This window comes from Capricornis sumatraensis, chromosome 13 (assembly GCF_032405125.1).
Source record: "Capricornis sumatraensis isolate serow.1 chromosome 13, serow.2, whole genome shotgun sequence".
Lineage (NCBI taxonomy): Eukaryota > Metazoa > Chordata > Mammalia > Artiodactyla > Bovidae > Capricornis > Capricornis sumatraensis.
In genome coordinates, this window is record NC_091081.1 from 72,843,277 (window position 1) to 72,859,297 (window position 16,021).

Here is a 16,021-nt window from a genome sequence, read left to right on the forward strand (position 1 = left end):
CCACTGTGGAAAAGAAGGTGGTTTAGCCTCTTCTTCTGTTCCAAATTCTGAACTTCCTTCCTTTGTCAGCACTCAGGGGCATGTATCAGACAACTTGAACGTTTCTCCAAGTCCTGCTGTGACTTGCTAATCCATCTCGAGCAAGTCCTTCTGCCGCCGTCTTTGTCCTCCGTTTTACTTCTTTCGTCTGTAGAAGTGGGACCTTGCTAACCAATCTCTCAGCAATAAGGTAGAGATCAGCTCAAAAACGGTTAAGAAAATCAACTTTAGGAAATATTGTCACTCTGTAATAGTGCTTTTCTATTCTCTTTTCTCCTGTATTCTTTCTTCTGCCTCCCCTAGAAGAGGGTGCCTAGACATCCAGGAGACCTCAAATGACCTCTTGGGCACAGCCCACATGGGAGGCGACGGATGTCAGGGCATAATCAGCCCTCAGGCTGGCTCAGCGTAACCTGCATCAGTTTAGCCTCTTAGGATGTTGACATGTGACTATGAGAGAGTAGGCTTATCCCTTGGGTCATTCTTTCCCATAGAAAAATACAGAGTTAAATCAGAGAAATATTATCCAAAGATTCTAAACTAAATAATTCCTGCTTCTGAGATGAGGTGCATTTTGGTGACTTGCTTTATTTTTCTCACCTGCACCAGCATCTCACTGAGAGAAGCATACATGTTTGCTCATAACTGGGGACAAACAGTCTCCTAACAAAGCATCAATTACTAAGCCCAAGATCTACACAGCAGTGTTAGTTGTGTGGGTTAAGTGGAGGGTAAATTCAAATCCTCACTGTTTTCATGGAATAATCACTAATGAATATAATCATGTTCCAACATAATTTGCTTCATTTGCAAGTTGGCAGGAACGAAAAAAAGGCAGCTTTCTTTAGAAATGATTAGACCATGGTTATTAGGGTGAGGTCATTGTTTTACAATTAAGTCATTTTTTTTCCCTTACAGTTATAATAATAGTGATGGATACCAGAATCTTGTAGCTGGCTCTTTGGCAAAAGGAGGAGATCAGATTTTCAGAGATTGGGCTGCCTTCCCTGAGTTGAAGGAACAGTTTCCCACACTCGAGGTTGCTGGTGGGTAATGGCCCCCTCATACCACAGGCATTACTCTCTGTGTCAGGCCTCTGCTGCCAAGCCGGCTCGCAGCGCTCTCCAACTTGCAGCTGAAGCCTTTACAAGGCGATCAAGAGAAAGATTTTTTTAATTTAAGCCCCAAATTGCATTTACTGTCACCTGCTCTGTCCTACCCTAGCAGGGGGGCGAGATGGTCTTCAAAGGAAGAGAGAAAGCATGGCCAGCGATTTTGTGCTCCCCATGAAAGGAAAATATCTTCCCCTTGGGGTCAGGAAAAGTTATCAGCTTCAGACCTCTAGGCATGGGATTTAAAATCCCATAGCATTATTTTTGCCTGCATAGTCATCTTTTTTTTTTTAAGTTATGTTTTTATCTCTTTTCCTCTCTCACAAACAAAACATTGCATGATGTTCACAGACCTATTTTTGGCAAACTCTAAAAAATCTGTAAAATATTTAAAGTCATCGTAAGGAAAAAAAATTATCTGCTAGAACTAAAGCCATCAGATTCTGGGTAATCACTGAGTTCTGTTGCTCCATTAAAGATTGTTTTTCTCTGTTCTTGGGCTTAAGATGAAGAAACAGTTGGAAGAGTCCTGAAACGGGAGATGAGACTTGTGTTCTCTTAGTATTTTTTCTGTGCATAATTTTTCTTCCATAGTGGTAGTCATGCAATAGTATATCCTGCTTTTTTTAATTAACTTCTTTTTTTTTAACCTGAAGACTGGTCTTTGGCCTGATTTTAAGGGACCATTTTCCTTCGGTAAATAACAAGCTAAAATAAAGTCATTGTGATTCAGAGAGACCAGCAAGGATGGGAAAATATGTGAATGACTTCTCCATTCCAGTGGGAACCTGGATGGAAACCCTCCTTTTGGAAGCCAAGAAGGCAAAGTTCCATTTTTTCTTGGCAAGACACTTTATGAGATTCTGAGTGTCTTTGGACCCTTCATTTTGGTAACTTGGAATGAGCCTGAGAACACTTTCATGCCCCAGTGATTTCAGAATCTCTCTCCTAACAACAAAGACTCCAATTCCTAGCATTCAATCTAATTTCTCAAGGCCAGGGAGAGTGCGTGTTTTCATCTATCCCAAGTCCTCTTTCACTTGCCCCTCACACACCAATGTTTATTGTAAATTTCACAGAAAGAGGGTTTATCACTCACAAGGCAATTTATAGATTCAGGAATGACCTCAATATCCAGTTAGTATTTCTCTGAAAAAGGGCAGCTGCCACTACAAAAAAAAAAGCATGTTATACTTTATTCTGCTCTCTTTTCTTTAGTGGACTATAATGTGGGTGCCTTAGGAACACAGATGCTATTGGTTCATCTACAGCTAGACACAACTTTTTAAAGATATATATATGTGTGTATTTTCTGTATAAAGTAGTCTAACCCCAGAATGAGAAATAGTTTCTTCACTGGGGACCATGAGTGGTGACTATATGCTGTCTAAAGCTCTGTTCTCTCTCTTGTCGGCCCTGAATATGTGCTGTTTTTACCCCTATTGATGGTATAAATCCCATATGCTGAATACCTATGAAAACAGGGCATTTCAGTTGGCACACCAGATGAGAGAGTTGGATGGGATCAGGAAACTTGAAATCCTGCTTTAAAGCAGTCATAAGAGCCATTGTTGAAATTATCCATGTGCCAGTTACGGGGAAGGCTGTGGAAGTGGATGATGAGAAGTGACCTAGGGAAGCCCATTTGTCGGTCAAGCGGGAGGCCAGGGGACTAACTTAGTGGAGATTTGGAGTCCCTCCTATGGCCACCCCCCCAAGTCTAAACTCAGGGACACAGCCTCTCCATAACTCTACTCTCACCTGCTGGGCCAAGACCATTCTTTGAATTTTCCAAAACACTCTGAGAGAGACTGGGCTGGAGCATTTAAAGAAATAAAATAATAATACACAGCTGTATAAAATGCCCTGAGTTTGAAGCTTGCTCTTGGGCCTCCCTTGCCAGCTCTAGGCTTGCATACATGTGGCAAGATCACTGACCCCTCCTACCCTGCAGGGAAGTGTGCTCAGACACCTGGAAGCCCAGACCTAATCCCCTATGACAATCCTGTCCTTGAGCCCATGTTTTCCATGCACATCTGACACTAGAAAATATCTCCCTTCCTTGAAGGAGAGACCAGCTCCCTTCACAGGGCAGAGCCTTCCCACGGCCTCAACAAGACCACCGTGTTAGAATACCGCAGCCCCGTATCACTGAAAGAACACACTCAGTGGCAGGAAGTGATAACACACTCCAGGAGAGGGCCAATCAACACTGAATATTCATTGGAAGGACTGATGCTGAAGCTGAAGCTCCAATACTTTGGCCATCTCATACGAAGAGCTGACTCACTGGAAAAGACCCTGATGCTGGGAAAAATTGAAGGCAGGAGGAGAAGAGAACGACAGAGGATGAGATGGTTGGATGGCATCACCGACTCAATGGACGTGAGTTTGAGCAGGCTCCAGGAGATAGTGAAGGACAGGGAAGCCTGGCGTGCTGCAGTCCATGGGGTCGCAGGGTCGGACACGACTGAGCAACTGAACTGGACTGAATTGAGAGGGGGCCAGTGTTCCTGGAGCTAAGGAGCTCACGGCAGCTCGGCTTGGAGGAGGCAGGCTGTGGTAGGGAACAAGGAGGACAAGAAGAGGCCTCCAGTTTCTGTAACAAGGAGGACTCCTGCTGCGTTCAGACAGCCATTTGGAGAAGAAGCCGCTGCTGTTTTGTGGCTGTCGCTTCTGGGGTTGTGTTCCTGGTGGCTGCTGTCTCAGAGGCAGCCATCACAGCTGTGTGTCTGCAGGGTTCCTCAGAGCACAGGCCCTGCAGGAGGTCTAAGGAAGGTCACCCCGCTTGACACAGGGAAGAAAGGATTCTTGCTTTGCCTGGCTGTAAGGAAAAAAGAATTTCAGTTGAGCTGCTCACAGGTTCTGAGGACTCTGTGTGTGTGTGTGTGTGTGTGTGTGTGTGTGTGTGTGTGTGTGTGTGTGATTATAAGCTGAATCTCAGCATTCCTTCTTCAAGCCCACATTCCATTATCCCGTGTTCAACTCAGTTGGCTTCCAGGAGCCCTCCCAAGGGAAACAGCTGCTTGATGCCTTAAAGAGGAAATGTGAAAAGCACTTGAGGGCTAGAACTTTAGAATCCACAGGGTTGATCACTTCCTCTCGGCTTATGAAAACAAACACCATTAACTCCTCTCTTTCTCAATACAAACACAATTCCCAAATGGTTGCTTTTCTCCCAAACTGAGCTCTTACAAAGCTAAGGTGATACCAGGTTGCCTGTGAGTTGTGCATGCTGCTAATAAAATCAGTTCTTGATATTTTGGCATGGGTACCATTGGTCATCATGCTACAGTTGAAAAATGATGCAGAGATGAAGACCAGATGATATCTGCTTGAGACTAGAAAGTTTCCTGTCTCCCCTCTAACAAGCAACAACTGATTTGGAAATATTAATTGTTCACTTTGGGTAGTTAATTGCCACCTAGTATTAATAGTATTGTAGTTTGTCTCCATTTGGGGTTCTTTAATAAGGCAAGTTACAGAGCCAGCAATATAGTTCAGAATACCTGAAGGATTTTTTTCTCAGAAGATATGTTGGTGATAGAGGGATAGAGTGTTTGATTTGGTTTTCAAGTTTGAGAAAATAGAAGAATTATGCTGTGAAGCATCTTCTTGTCCCTAATACACATACACACACGTGCACGCACACACTCATACTTTAGTGTGGCTTTCTTCTCCCCTTCTTCCTCCCTCTCTCCTTTTCGTTCTTTCTTAGATTACTCGTATCCTTAAGGGTTGAGAAGACAGTAGACTCAGAAACAAAATCTCAGAGGAGTGTATAGATATGGATTAGAAGTCTTTTCATTTTGATTTTTCTCACCATCATTCAGTTCATTCATTTGCCTCTGAATGTTCTTCTTTTGTAAAAGGCTGTTTTCATTAGAATTGTTTTCTTTCCCTGAATTCCTGCCTCAACATTTTCATGTAGTGGGATAATATGTATCTGTGTGCATGAGTGCTTTAAAACCAAGAGTGAATTTTTCTGAATGATGAAAATTATATGTAATGACATCAATACCATCCAACTGGGTTATTTTGCACATTTTTCAACATAGGAATTCATCCCAGGACTGGTTTATTCTTACTATAACTAGCTTCTCATCACTAGCTTTAAATGCCAAATAGAAAATGATTTTCAATTCCCCTAAATATTTGCAGATCTGGTAGACATAAAATAATAAAGGGACTATACTGTAGTGAAAAAAAATTTTAAGGAGAGATGACTTTATATCAACCGTGGTTGGGTTTGTAGTACATCTCATATGACTTGTCAACAAACAGGTAAAAGATCCTTAACCCACAGAGCATTACGAATACTTTTCTAATGAAAAAATAAATTGGTTAAAAGCAAAGTGATTTTGTAAATTTAGCTAAAAGTTTCTGTTGCTTCTAGTTTACTAATATCCAAAGATTATCACACACTTTTTCTTACCCATTCACTCATTCACCAAATATTTTTTGAGTCCTTACTCTCTGTTATGTATTTATACTATTTGAAATGCAGATGGTCCCTGTTCTTGAGGAGTTTACAGTCTAGTGGGCGAGACAAATAAACAGTTCTGCTGAAATACAAGTACTGCTGAGCATAAAGGAAGAAGGCCAAGGGCAATGCAGTGGAGAATTCTGTCCCTGGAGACAGGATGTTGATTTTAGTCAGTTTGTCATGGTCCAAAGTCCAGCTTCGTGGGCTCAGAAATCTTAGCATAGATTATCTCTCACAAGAGGACTCACTTTGACCAGGTAATTAGAATAATGGCTACTAAAATAGAATATAAATTTATTAAATTTTTTTCTGAGAAATAGAGCTGCCTGAGGGACTACACCCTTGAATCCGATGGCCAGCCTATCAAAGGCAGCCACAGCAGGAGCTAAGTTATAATCACAAGGTTTCTTGTAAGTAGAAAATTGAAGAAATTTGTGTCTGATGAAAGATTATAAGAAATTATAATGACAGCAGGCTATAATTATGATAGCCCAGTGAATTCACTTCCTAAAGTGGATCGACCTTCTGTGAGGACCAGTCAGAACTTTGGACAAGAGCACCCACTGCAGTGAGCCGTGGGCACCCACATAGGCATGGCCAGAGCTAGCCCCTTCTAGACCTCATCCCTAGTTGCCTTGCAGTTGTTGACTGGGCTGGGAATCATCTGGTGTGCACAGTTATGGCCAACCTGGGGGTCTAAAACCTGATTTGGGGTGCCTAATGAACAAAGCTAGTGGAGGTGATGGAATTCCGGTAGCACTGTTTCAAATCCTGAAAGATGATGCTTTGAAAGTGCTGCACTCAATATGCCAGCAAATTTGGAAAACTCAGCAGTGGACACAGGACTGGAAAAGGTCAGTTTTCATTCCAATTCCAAAGAAAGGCAATGCCAAAGAATGCTCAAACTACCGCACAGTTGCACTCATCTCACATGCTAGTAAAGTAATGCTCAAAATTCTCCAAACCAGGCTTCAGCAATATGTGAACCATGAACTTCCAGATGTTCAAGCTGGTTTTAGAAAAGGCAGAGGAACCAGAGATCAAATTGCCAACATCCGCTGGATCATGGAAAAAGCAAGAGAGTTCCAGAAAAACATCTATTTCTGCTTTTTTGACTATGCCAAAGCCTTTGACTGTGTCAATCACAATAAACTGTGGAAAATTCTGAAAGAGATGGGAAAACCAGACCACCTGACCTGCCTCTTGAGGAATCTGTATGCAGGTCAGGAAGCAGCAGTTAGAACTGGACATGGAACAACAGACTGTTTCCAAATAGGAAAAGGAGTTCGTCAAGGCTGTATATTGTCACCCTACTTATTTAACTTCTATGCAGAGTACATCATGAGAAACGCTGGACTGGAAGAAACACAAGCTGGAATCAAGATTGCCGGGAGAAATATCAGTCGCCTCAGATATGCAGATGACACCACCCTTATGGCAGAAAGTGAAGAGGAACTAAAAAGCCTCTTGATGGAAGTGCAAGTGGAGAGTGACAAAGTTGGCTTAAAGCTCAACATTCAGAAAACGAAGATCGTGGCATCCGGTCCCATCACTTCATGGGAAATAGATGGGGAAACAGTGGAAACAGTGTCAGACTTTATTTTGGGGGGCTCCAAAATCACTGCAGATGGTGACTGCAGCCATGAAATTAAAAGACGCTTACTCCTTGGAAGAAAAGTTATGACCAACCTAGATAGTATATTCAAAAGCAGAGACATTACTTTGCCAACTAAGGTCCGTCTAGTCAAGGCTATGGTTTTTCCTGTTGTCATGTATGAATGTGAGAATTGGAGTGTGAAGAAGGCTGAATGCTGAAGAATTGATGCTTTTGAACTATGGTGTTGGAGAAGACTCTTGAGAGTCCCTTGGACTGCAAGGAGATCCAACCAGTCCATTCTGAAGGAGATCAACCCTGGGATTTCTTTGGAAGGAATGATGCTAAAGCTGAAACTCCAGTACTTTGGCCACCTCATGTGAAGAGTTGACTCATTGGAAAAGACTCTGATGCTGGGAAGGATTGGGGGCAGAAGGAGAAGGGGACGACCGAGGATGAGATGGCTGGCTGGCATCACGGACTCGATGGACGTGAGTCTGAGTGAACTCCGGGAGTTGGTGATGGACAGGGAGGCCTGGCGTGCTGCGATTCATGGGGTCACAAAGAGTCGGACACGACTGAGCGACTGAACTGAACTGAACTGAAAGCTTATACAAGTTTGTGGGACCTCTTAAAGAAACAGCATCCCTTTGGAATTAAAAAGTAAGAATGTGAAGGATTATTTGGAAGATTCCCATCCAAGATTCTCATTCACTTGGAAAATCCACCTCTGCAAACCAGTTGTTATATTATGGAAATGCTTCTATACTAGTTGCTAACGGGGTGCTGTCCCGACTCCTGTCTCGCTGGTCATCCTGGCTCCTATCTCCCTGGGAAAACCCAGACCTTGCCACATTCCAGCAACGAAAGTATGAAAGCTGAAACTGTAACATCTGTTCTGATCATTGTGGTAGTTTGTCGCTCACTCATATCCAACTCTTGAGACCCCACCAACTGTAGCCCACCAAACTCCTCTGTCCATGGAATTTTCCAGGCAAGAATACTAGAGTAGGTTGCCATTTGCTTCTCCAGTGGATTTCCTGACCCAGGGATCGAGCTTGGGTCTCCTGCATTGCAGGCAGTCTGCTGCATTGCAAAAGAATCATAGTGGTTGGCAAATATTTTTAATAAGTCTCTGTCTTTAAGGCACTTTGTATATATTTCTTACATGTCGTATATTAATTTGCCATTTGGCTCTCAATGTTAGCCCCGTACTTGAAATTCTTGACAGAAACCTCAAGGTAACCTCTAAATAGTGACAATTAGCAGAAATAATTAAAATCCCTTTTACAATGCTCTCTCTCTGTATTTCCTAACAGAGCTGAGTGGAAGCTTTCATTGCCTAAGAAATACCACGTTCTAGGGCATCTCCAAAAAGAAACCCTAAGAAAAAAGCCCAGTGAGGGAAGGAGTGAGCAATGGTCACAGCACACATTCCCAAAAGATTGGGGAAGAAGACAATAAGGAATTTTCTTGTTTGCTTTTTATCTTATTTTGGTTTATTTTTAAATCAAGAGCCAGTACAAACCTTTCCCCAGGGAAGAACTGAATTATTATTAAAAGAAGAAAGAATAAATATTCAGAGAACAACACACAGCAAATGCATTCTCAAAACTTGTAGCTCTTTTGGGGTATAACATGGAGAATTCAAAATCTACTCCCTCCTCATTCAGGCACTTTGTGTGTAGGGGTGGGGAGAATGTGCCGATATTTTTTTAATAAAAGAAACAATTGCTATTTTGACTTTGTAACTTGGTTTCCCACAAATCCATCACCAACTTGGTGTAATGTACCCCTTTGAACACTTGCAACATTTTCAACTGCATCAAGTTAAAAAGAATAGTTTATTAAAGCAGTCACATTCCCCCACAATTCTCAGAGGGAGATTCATTTGTCTCTAAAGCACCTCCATATAATTTGTAGCTGTGTGTTTCCTAAGGGGAAGATATTCAAAGGACACGGTGCGAAAATATGCTTCTTATTTAAGCTGTGAAGTGTTGATAGAACTATCATCTTGGGCACGTGAAAAGCAAACAAACATTGTCTTTTCCTACCTTCTGTCCTTTTAAGCTAATCTGTACAAAGTCCACAATTAGGATCCGATATTTTACATACTGAGGAAACATAGTGTGTGATTAATACAAAATTTAAGAATTTTAGCATCCAGCTTGGCTCACAGTGAATGTTTGATGAATGATGGAATGAATGAATGAATGAGCAGGTCAGGAAGACAGCTTTGAGAAAGCTCACAAACTGAAAAACTAAATTTGCATTCAGATTCTAGAGGAATGGATGGGCAGCTTTGCTGAATGCATAACTGGTGGCATAATTTCTATAAGGAGAGGAGTCACTGCTCATAATGAATGCCAAGTGCAAAGACAATGGATGTGAGCCTGTGCCTCTGTGTGTGTGTGTGTGTGTGTGTGTGTGTGTGTGTGTGTGCATGTATATGGCCATGGGCGCACTCATAGAAGAGACTCAGAGGAACCGGGGGTCGCATTTTGGAGCTACTGTGCTAACAGTTCATGTGCAAACAGTCTGCGCAATCACAAGCAAGGAGTTCAATGCTTCCTGGAGGCACCAAGTTTCCATGGGAAAAGCATAGACAGTGTTTGGAACCAGGTAGATAAGACCACCAATCTGTGACTTACCAGTCATTTGACCTTGACCTCCCTAAACCTCAGTACACTGATCCTTCAAGCGGTGAGAATAACACTTAACCTCTCCAGGGTGTTACTTAGAAACTAAGGTGATGATAGCGAACATTTGCATGGCATGAATTATGTGCCAGGCACTGTTCAAAGTATTTAATATAGTCTCCTCATTTAAACCTTCCAAAAGCCACAGGGGACCAAGATCTCCCCTCACAAATGAGGAAAACTGAGGCAGAAAGAGGTTAAGTAATTGCCTAAAGTGTATGGCATAGGGTACACTGCGCACAGTAGGTTCTCAATGGATTGTAGTTGACGTTATTTATTTTCACAGTTCTAAGTGCTTCACATTCATTTTCTTGGTTGGGCCTTAGAACAATGCCTGGCATATAGCAGGCATTTGATAAATATTTGTTAAATGTATGAGTGAATCTTTACAGTATAGAAGAATTCACTGAGGCTTAGATAAGAAAGTCATTTGCCCAAAATTACACGCCAGAATATCCCACCAGGTTGATGCTTTTCAACTGTGGGTAGAAAAGACTCTTGAGAGTCACTTGGACTGCAAGGAGGTCAAACCAGTCAATCCTAAAGGAAATCAGTCCTGAATATTTATTGGAAGGACTGATGCTGAAGCTGAAACTCCAATACTTTGGCCTCCTGATGCGAAGAGCCAACTCATTGGAAAAGGCCCTGATGCCGGGAAAGACTAAAGGCAAAAGGAAAAGCGGGAGGCAACGGATGAGATGGTTAGATAGCATCACCAACTCAACGGACATAAATCTAAGCAAACTCTGGGAGATAGTGAAAGACAGGGAAGCCTGGCGACCTGAAGTTTAAAGACTCAGACACGGCTTAGCATCTGAATAACAACTACAACAAACCTAACTCCCAGGTCTGTGCTCTTAACCATGCCAGGCACACATGGTTTCTGTCTCCACCTCCCGGGTCACTGAGAAGAAAGGCCCCGGGAGTGGAAAGGACACCACGCCTGGGCGCTTCAGGACCGTCATAACCGTAGCTGACAGAACACTTTGTATTTGTTCAGAGCGTGTGGAATCCACAGTCTTTTCTTTCTCTTGCTCTGTCTTTTTTATTCTACCCATGACTGCAAGGAGATCCAACCAGTCCATTCTAAAGGAGATCAGTCCTGGGTGTTCATTGGAAGGACTGATGCTAAAGCTGAAACTCCAGTACTTTGGCCACCTCATGCAAAGAGTTGACTCATTGGAAAAGACTCTGATGCTGGGAGGGATTGGGGGCAGGAGGAGAAGGGGACAACAGAGGATGAGATGGCTGGATGGCATCACTGACTCGATGGACACGGGTTTGGGTGATTTCTGGGAGTTGGTGATGGACAGGGAGGCCTAGCGTGTTGCAATTCATGGGGTAGCAAAGCGTCGGACACAACTGAGCTACTGAACTGAACTGAACTGATGATATCTGCCTCAGCCTCTAAACAGTCTTTACTCTGTGATCCCCAGTTTCCCATTCTGGCTAGCAGAGGGGAAAATATTAAAAATCATACTCCGAACTGTCCATCATTTAGCTAAGACTTCTTGAGGGTTCTTAAGTAATCAGCCATTTGAGGCTTAGGATTGTCTTTGAGGGGAAGAGGGCTGTAATGAGCTGGGTGAATAAATATGTGATCCATTTTAATACAGTTCTCACAGGATGCAAATAACAAGGTCCAAAAAAATCTAAATCTTAAAAGAAAACCAGTTTGAAAAAGGAATGATTGAGAAAAAAATCAGAGTATTATACATTGGTTGACCTGTAATTGAACATTAATTGTGAATTAATTAACTTTACATTCATCATTTCTGTAATATTGATAAGGGGACTGAGCTTCCAGAAACTATTTCTTTGATTTGGAATGAAAGAATAGTGAGTCTTAGCTCCCAGCTTGGTGAACTAATTATTGAATGCTCTCATTCTCAGTATTTCAATACCTTGAGGTGATTAAGCATGGATCAAAGCTAAAATTAAAAAGAAAAGCCCATTACCAAATACTAAACAGCTCCAGTAACTTCGTGTCAGTCTCTGAAAGACATTTGTGTCTTGTTATGACAAGGAATTATTCATAATGTGTGCCTAGCATATAGATGACATCCTTTATTTGAAACAATAAAAGAGTCATCCCTACTAGCTGATGGAAATAAATAGGCAGGCAAAATTTAAAGGGAAGGGGGGAAAAAATAACCAACCAGTAGGCTTCTGTAATAATTGCTTGTCACCATAACATCAAGTAGTTCATCCTTCTAGGAACTGTTATGTGGCTAAGCCATTATCTTCTCTGGATGGAAAACACACAATAATTCATAGAAAAGCAATGACAGGATTCTGCTGGTTTACCTGATAGTATTGACTAGACAGGAGAATTATGGTTTGTCAGCAAAGAGTGGTTGTATATTTGGAATTGTTCTGTTGTCTTTTTCCCCAATCAGAATTTTTCTCATTTAAGAAATATCAATACCCTTAAAAAAAATCAAAGAGACTGCCACCACTGTTTTGATCTGACTATAAAAGTGCACAGCTCCCAGATTCATTCCCAATTACTTTCTTACTGAAACCTCAGATGTTGTTGGAAGGGAAGAGATGCTAGGCTTTAGTGCCCCTTGCTGGTCAACCTGAAGAAAATCTGAGCATCAGGATTGCCAGAGCCCGGGTTTTAATAAATGGTGTGGCATGTTTTATTCAATGACTCAGAAGCCAGATCGATTGAACCTGAACATTTGTAGTCAGCCTTAACAAGTGTTCTAAGGATGAAATGATGTGTTTGGAAATACACATATGCTTTTAGAGAGGAAAGAGTTCAATATAAAGACAAACCACATGTTAAATCTTAGCCTAACCTCAAAATAAATCTAGGTAAATATATTCCTGTGAATGCACACTTAAGATGTAACAAACTCTTCCTAACCCCAAAGTATGATTTTTGCTTGATTACGCTTACAAAAGGGCTTCCCTGGTGGTTCAGATGGTAAAAAAAAAAAAAAACCCTTGCATGTGGGAGACGTGGGTTGAGTCCCTGGGTTGGGAAGACCCCCTGGAGGAGGGCATGGCAACCCACTCCAGTATTCTTTCCTAGAGAATCCCCATGGACAGAAGGGCTATGGTCCACGGGGTCACAAAGAGTCAGACATGACTGAGCGACTAAGAACACAGATGTCTACAAAAATGTGAGTGGTGTGACTTTTCTGGCAGTCCAATGGTTAAAACTTCACACTTCCAACCCAGGGGGCCACAGGTTTGAACCCTGATGGGAGAACTAAGATCCCACATGCTGCCTAATAAAAAACAGAAAGTGTGAATGCCCTTTCAAACCATAAAGGAAATAATAGATACCCAAAAAATTCCTAGTGGAATTCTCAAGTTAATTTCCAAAAATGATACAAAAACTTCTATCTACAGAGGAATTGTTTAGACACTAAGTCGCGTCCAACTGTTTTGTGGCCCCATAGTCTGTAGCCTGTCAGGCTCCTCTGTCCGTGGGATTTTTCAGGCAAGAATACCAGAGTAGGTTGCCATTTCTTTCCCCAGAGGATCTTCCTGACTCAGGAATCAAACCCATGTCTCCTGCATTGGCAGGAGGGTTCTTTACTGCTGAGCCATCAGGGAAGCCAGTGTATTACTATCTACAGAAATACATTAGATCATTGATACTATAATTTTACTTTCAGTTCAGTTCAGTTGCTCAGTGGTATCCGACTCTTTGCGACCCCATGGACTGCAGCACGCCAGGCCTCCCTATCAATCTCCAACTCCTGGAGTTTACTCAAACTCATGTCCATCGAGTCGGTGATGCCATCCAATCATCTCATCCTCTGTTGTCCCCTTCTCCTCCTGCCTTCAATCTTTCCCAGCATCAGGGTCTTTTCCCATGGGCAGGTGGCCAAAGTATTGAAGCTTCAGCTTCAGCATCAGTCCTTCCAATGAATATTCAAGACTGATTTTCTTTCGGATGCACTGGTTGGATCTCCTTGTGTTCCAAGGGACTCTCAAGAATCTTCTCCAACACCACAATTCAAAAACATCGATTCTTCAGCACTCAGCTTTCTTGATAGTCCAACTCTCACATCCATACATGACTACTGGAAGAACCATAGCTTTGACTAGATGGACCTTTGTTAGCAAAGTAATGTCTCTGCTTTTTAATATGCTGTCTAGATTGGTCATAACTTTTACTTTATGTCTAGGTTGTCACAATTTTACTTTAATTATGCTGTAATTTTAACAAAAGGATTATGGCTTTTTAACTGTTTACCTTTTTTAGGATATGACAACATTACTTTTATAATTTTGGGGGGTAGCACCATGTAGCTTGTGGGATCCAACTTGCTTCCTCCCTTAGCCCAGAGTCCTAACCTGTGGACTGCCAGGGAATTCCCTATTTTTATAATTTGAAAACAACAGCCATAACATGACTACACTTCAGCTGCCCATCATACCTAATTAATTCTTAGGATTCTATAGTGAACCATCAGACCAAATCTATCAATCTTATTTGAAACCAGAGTTCAGCTTGGAATTAGATCTCCTCCCAGACAAGGTACCCATCAAGAGCTTGGATTAAGCTCTTTCGACCATTTTGGACCCTGTGGAGGCCTGCTGGGAACAGGACTTCTAAAACGACAGATATGTCTAGAAGGCTGTGGTCCAAGGCCATTTTTGCTGGCTGTAAATGGAGTCTACCGAACCAGAGGGAACACACTGCTCTCCTGAAAATTGAAGGTGTATATGCTCGAGATAAAACTGAATTCTATCTAGGCAAGAGATGTGCTTATGTGTACAAAGCAAAGAACAACACAGTAACTCCTGGTGGAAAACCTACCAAAACCAGAGTAATCTGGGGAAGGATAAATTGAGCTCATGGAAATAGTGGCCTGGTTCATGCCAAATTGCAAATGTACCTTCCCACTAAGGCCATTGGACACAAAATCCATGTGATGCTGTACCCTTTGAGGATTTAAACTTATTGAAAATAAATAAAAGTGTGGATTTGTCCTGTTTAAAAAAAAAAAAAGAAGAACTTGTATTAACAAGATCCAGCTCTTGGGGCTGGAAAAAGTCTATTCAGGCAAAGTAATGCTGAGGCATATTAGGTACCAGCACACGGCATATTTGCAGATCAATCCCAGATGCCTCAGTGAGCAGATAAATCCTGGCAAGGCACCAGAGAAAGATGACCCTTCAAAAACATAGAGAACTTTAAGGGACCCACAATATCCAAAACAATCCTGAAAAATAAGAACAAAGTTGGAGTATTCACACTTCTCAAGTTCAAAACTTAATTAACTACAAAGCTACAATTATCAGTGAGAGTTGGACCATAAACAAAGCTGAGAACCAAAGAATTGATGCTTTTGAGCTGTGGTGTTGGAGAAGACTCTTGAGAGTCCCTTGGACAGCAAGATCAAACCAGTCAATCATAAAGGGAATAATTCCTGAATATTCATTAGAAGGACTGATGCTAAAGCTGAAGCTCCAGTACTTTGGCCACCTGATGTGAATAACTGACTCATTGGAAAAGACCCTGATGCTGGGAAAGGTTGAAGGCAGGATAAGAAGGGGATGAGATTGTTGGATGGCATCAGTGACTTAATGGAGATGAGTTTGAGCAAGCTTTGGGAGTTGGTGATGGACAGGGAAGCCTGGTGTGCTACAGTCCATGGGATCACAAAGAGTCAGACACAACTTAGTGACTGAACAACAACAATAATAGCAATGGTACTGGCATGAAAAGAGACATATAGATCAATGGAATAGAACTGACAGTCCAGAAATAAATTTTTAATTTATGATTGATTTTTAATAAAATTCCTAAGACAGTTCAGTGGAGAAATGAATAGTCTTTCCACAAATAATGCTGAGATAACTGGATATCCACATGCACAAAAATGAACTTGAACCCTTACCTCACCCCATATACAAAATTAAATCAACAGTGATCAAAGACCTAAATGGTAAAAGACCTAAAATGGTAAAACTGTTAGAAGAACACATATGAGTAAATCTTCATGTCCTTAGATTTGGCAGTGGTTTCTTAAATAAGACACCATAAGCATAAGCAACAAAAGAAAAATTAGATAAATTGGACATGCATCAGGATGAAAACTCTTGTGCTGCCAAGGACACC

General features: G+C 41.7%; 1 pseudogene; it reads left to right on the top strand.

The window, feature by feature from the left end:
• The first annotated feature begins 14,522 nt into the window (after window positions 1–14,522).
• LOC138089894 (large ribosomal subunit protein eL33 pseudogene) lies at window positions 14,523–14,855 on the top strand (annotated as a pseudogene).
• The last annotated feature ends 1,166 nt before the right edge of the window (window positions 14,856–16,021 follow it).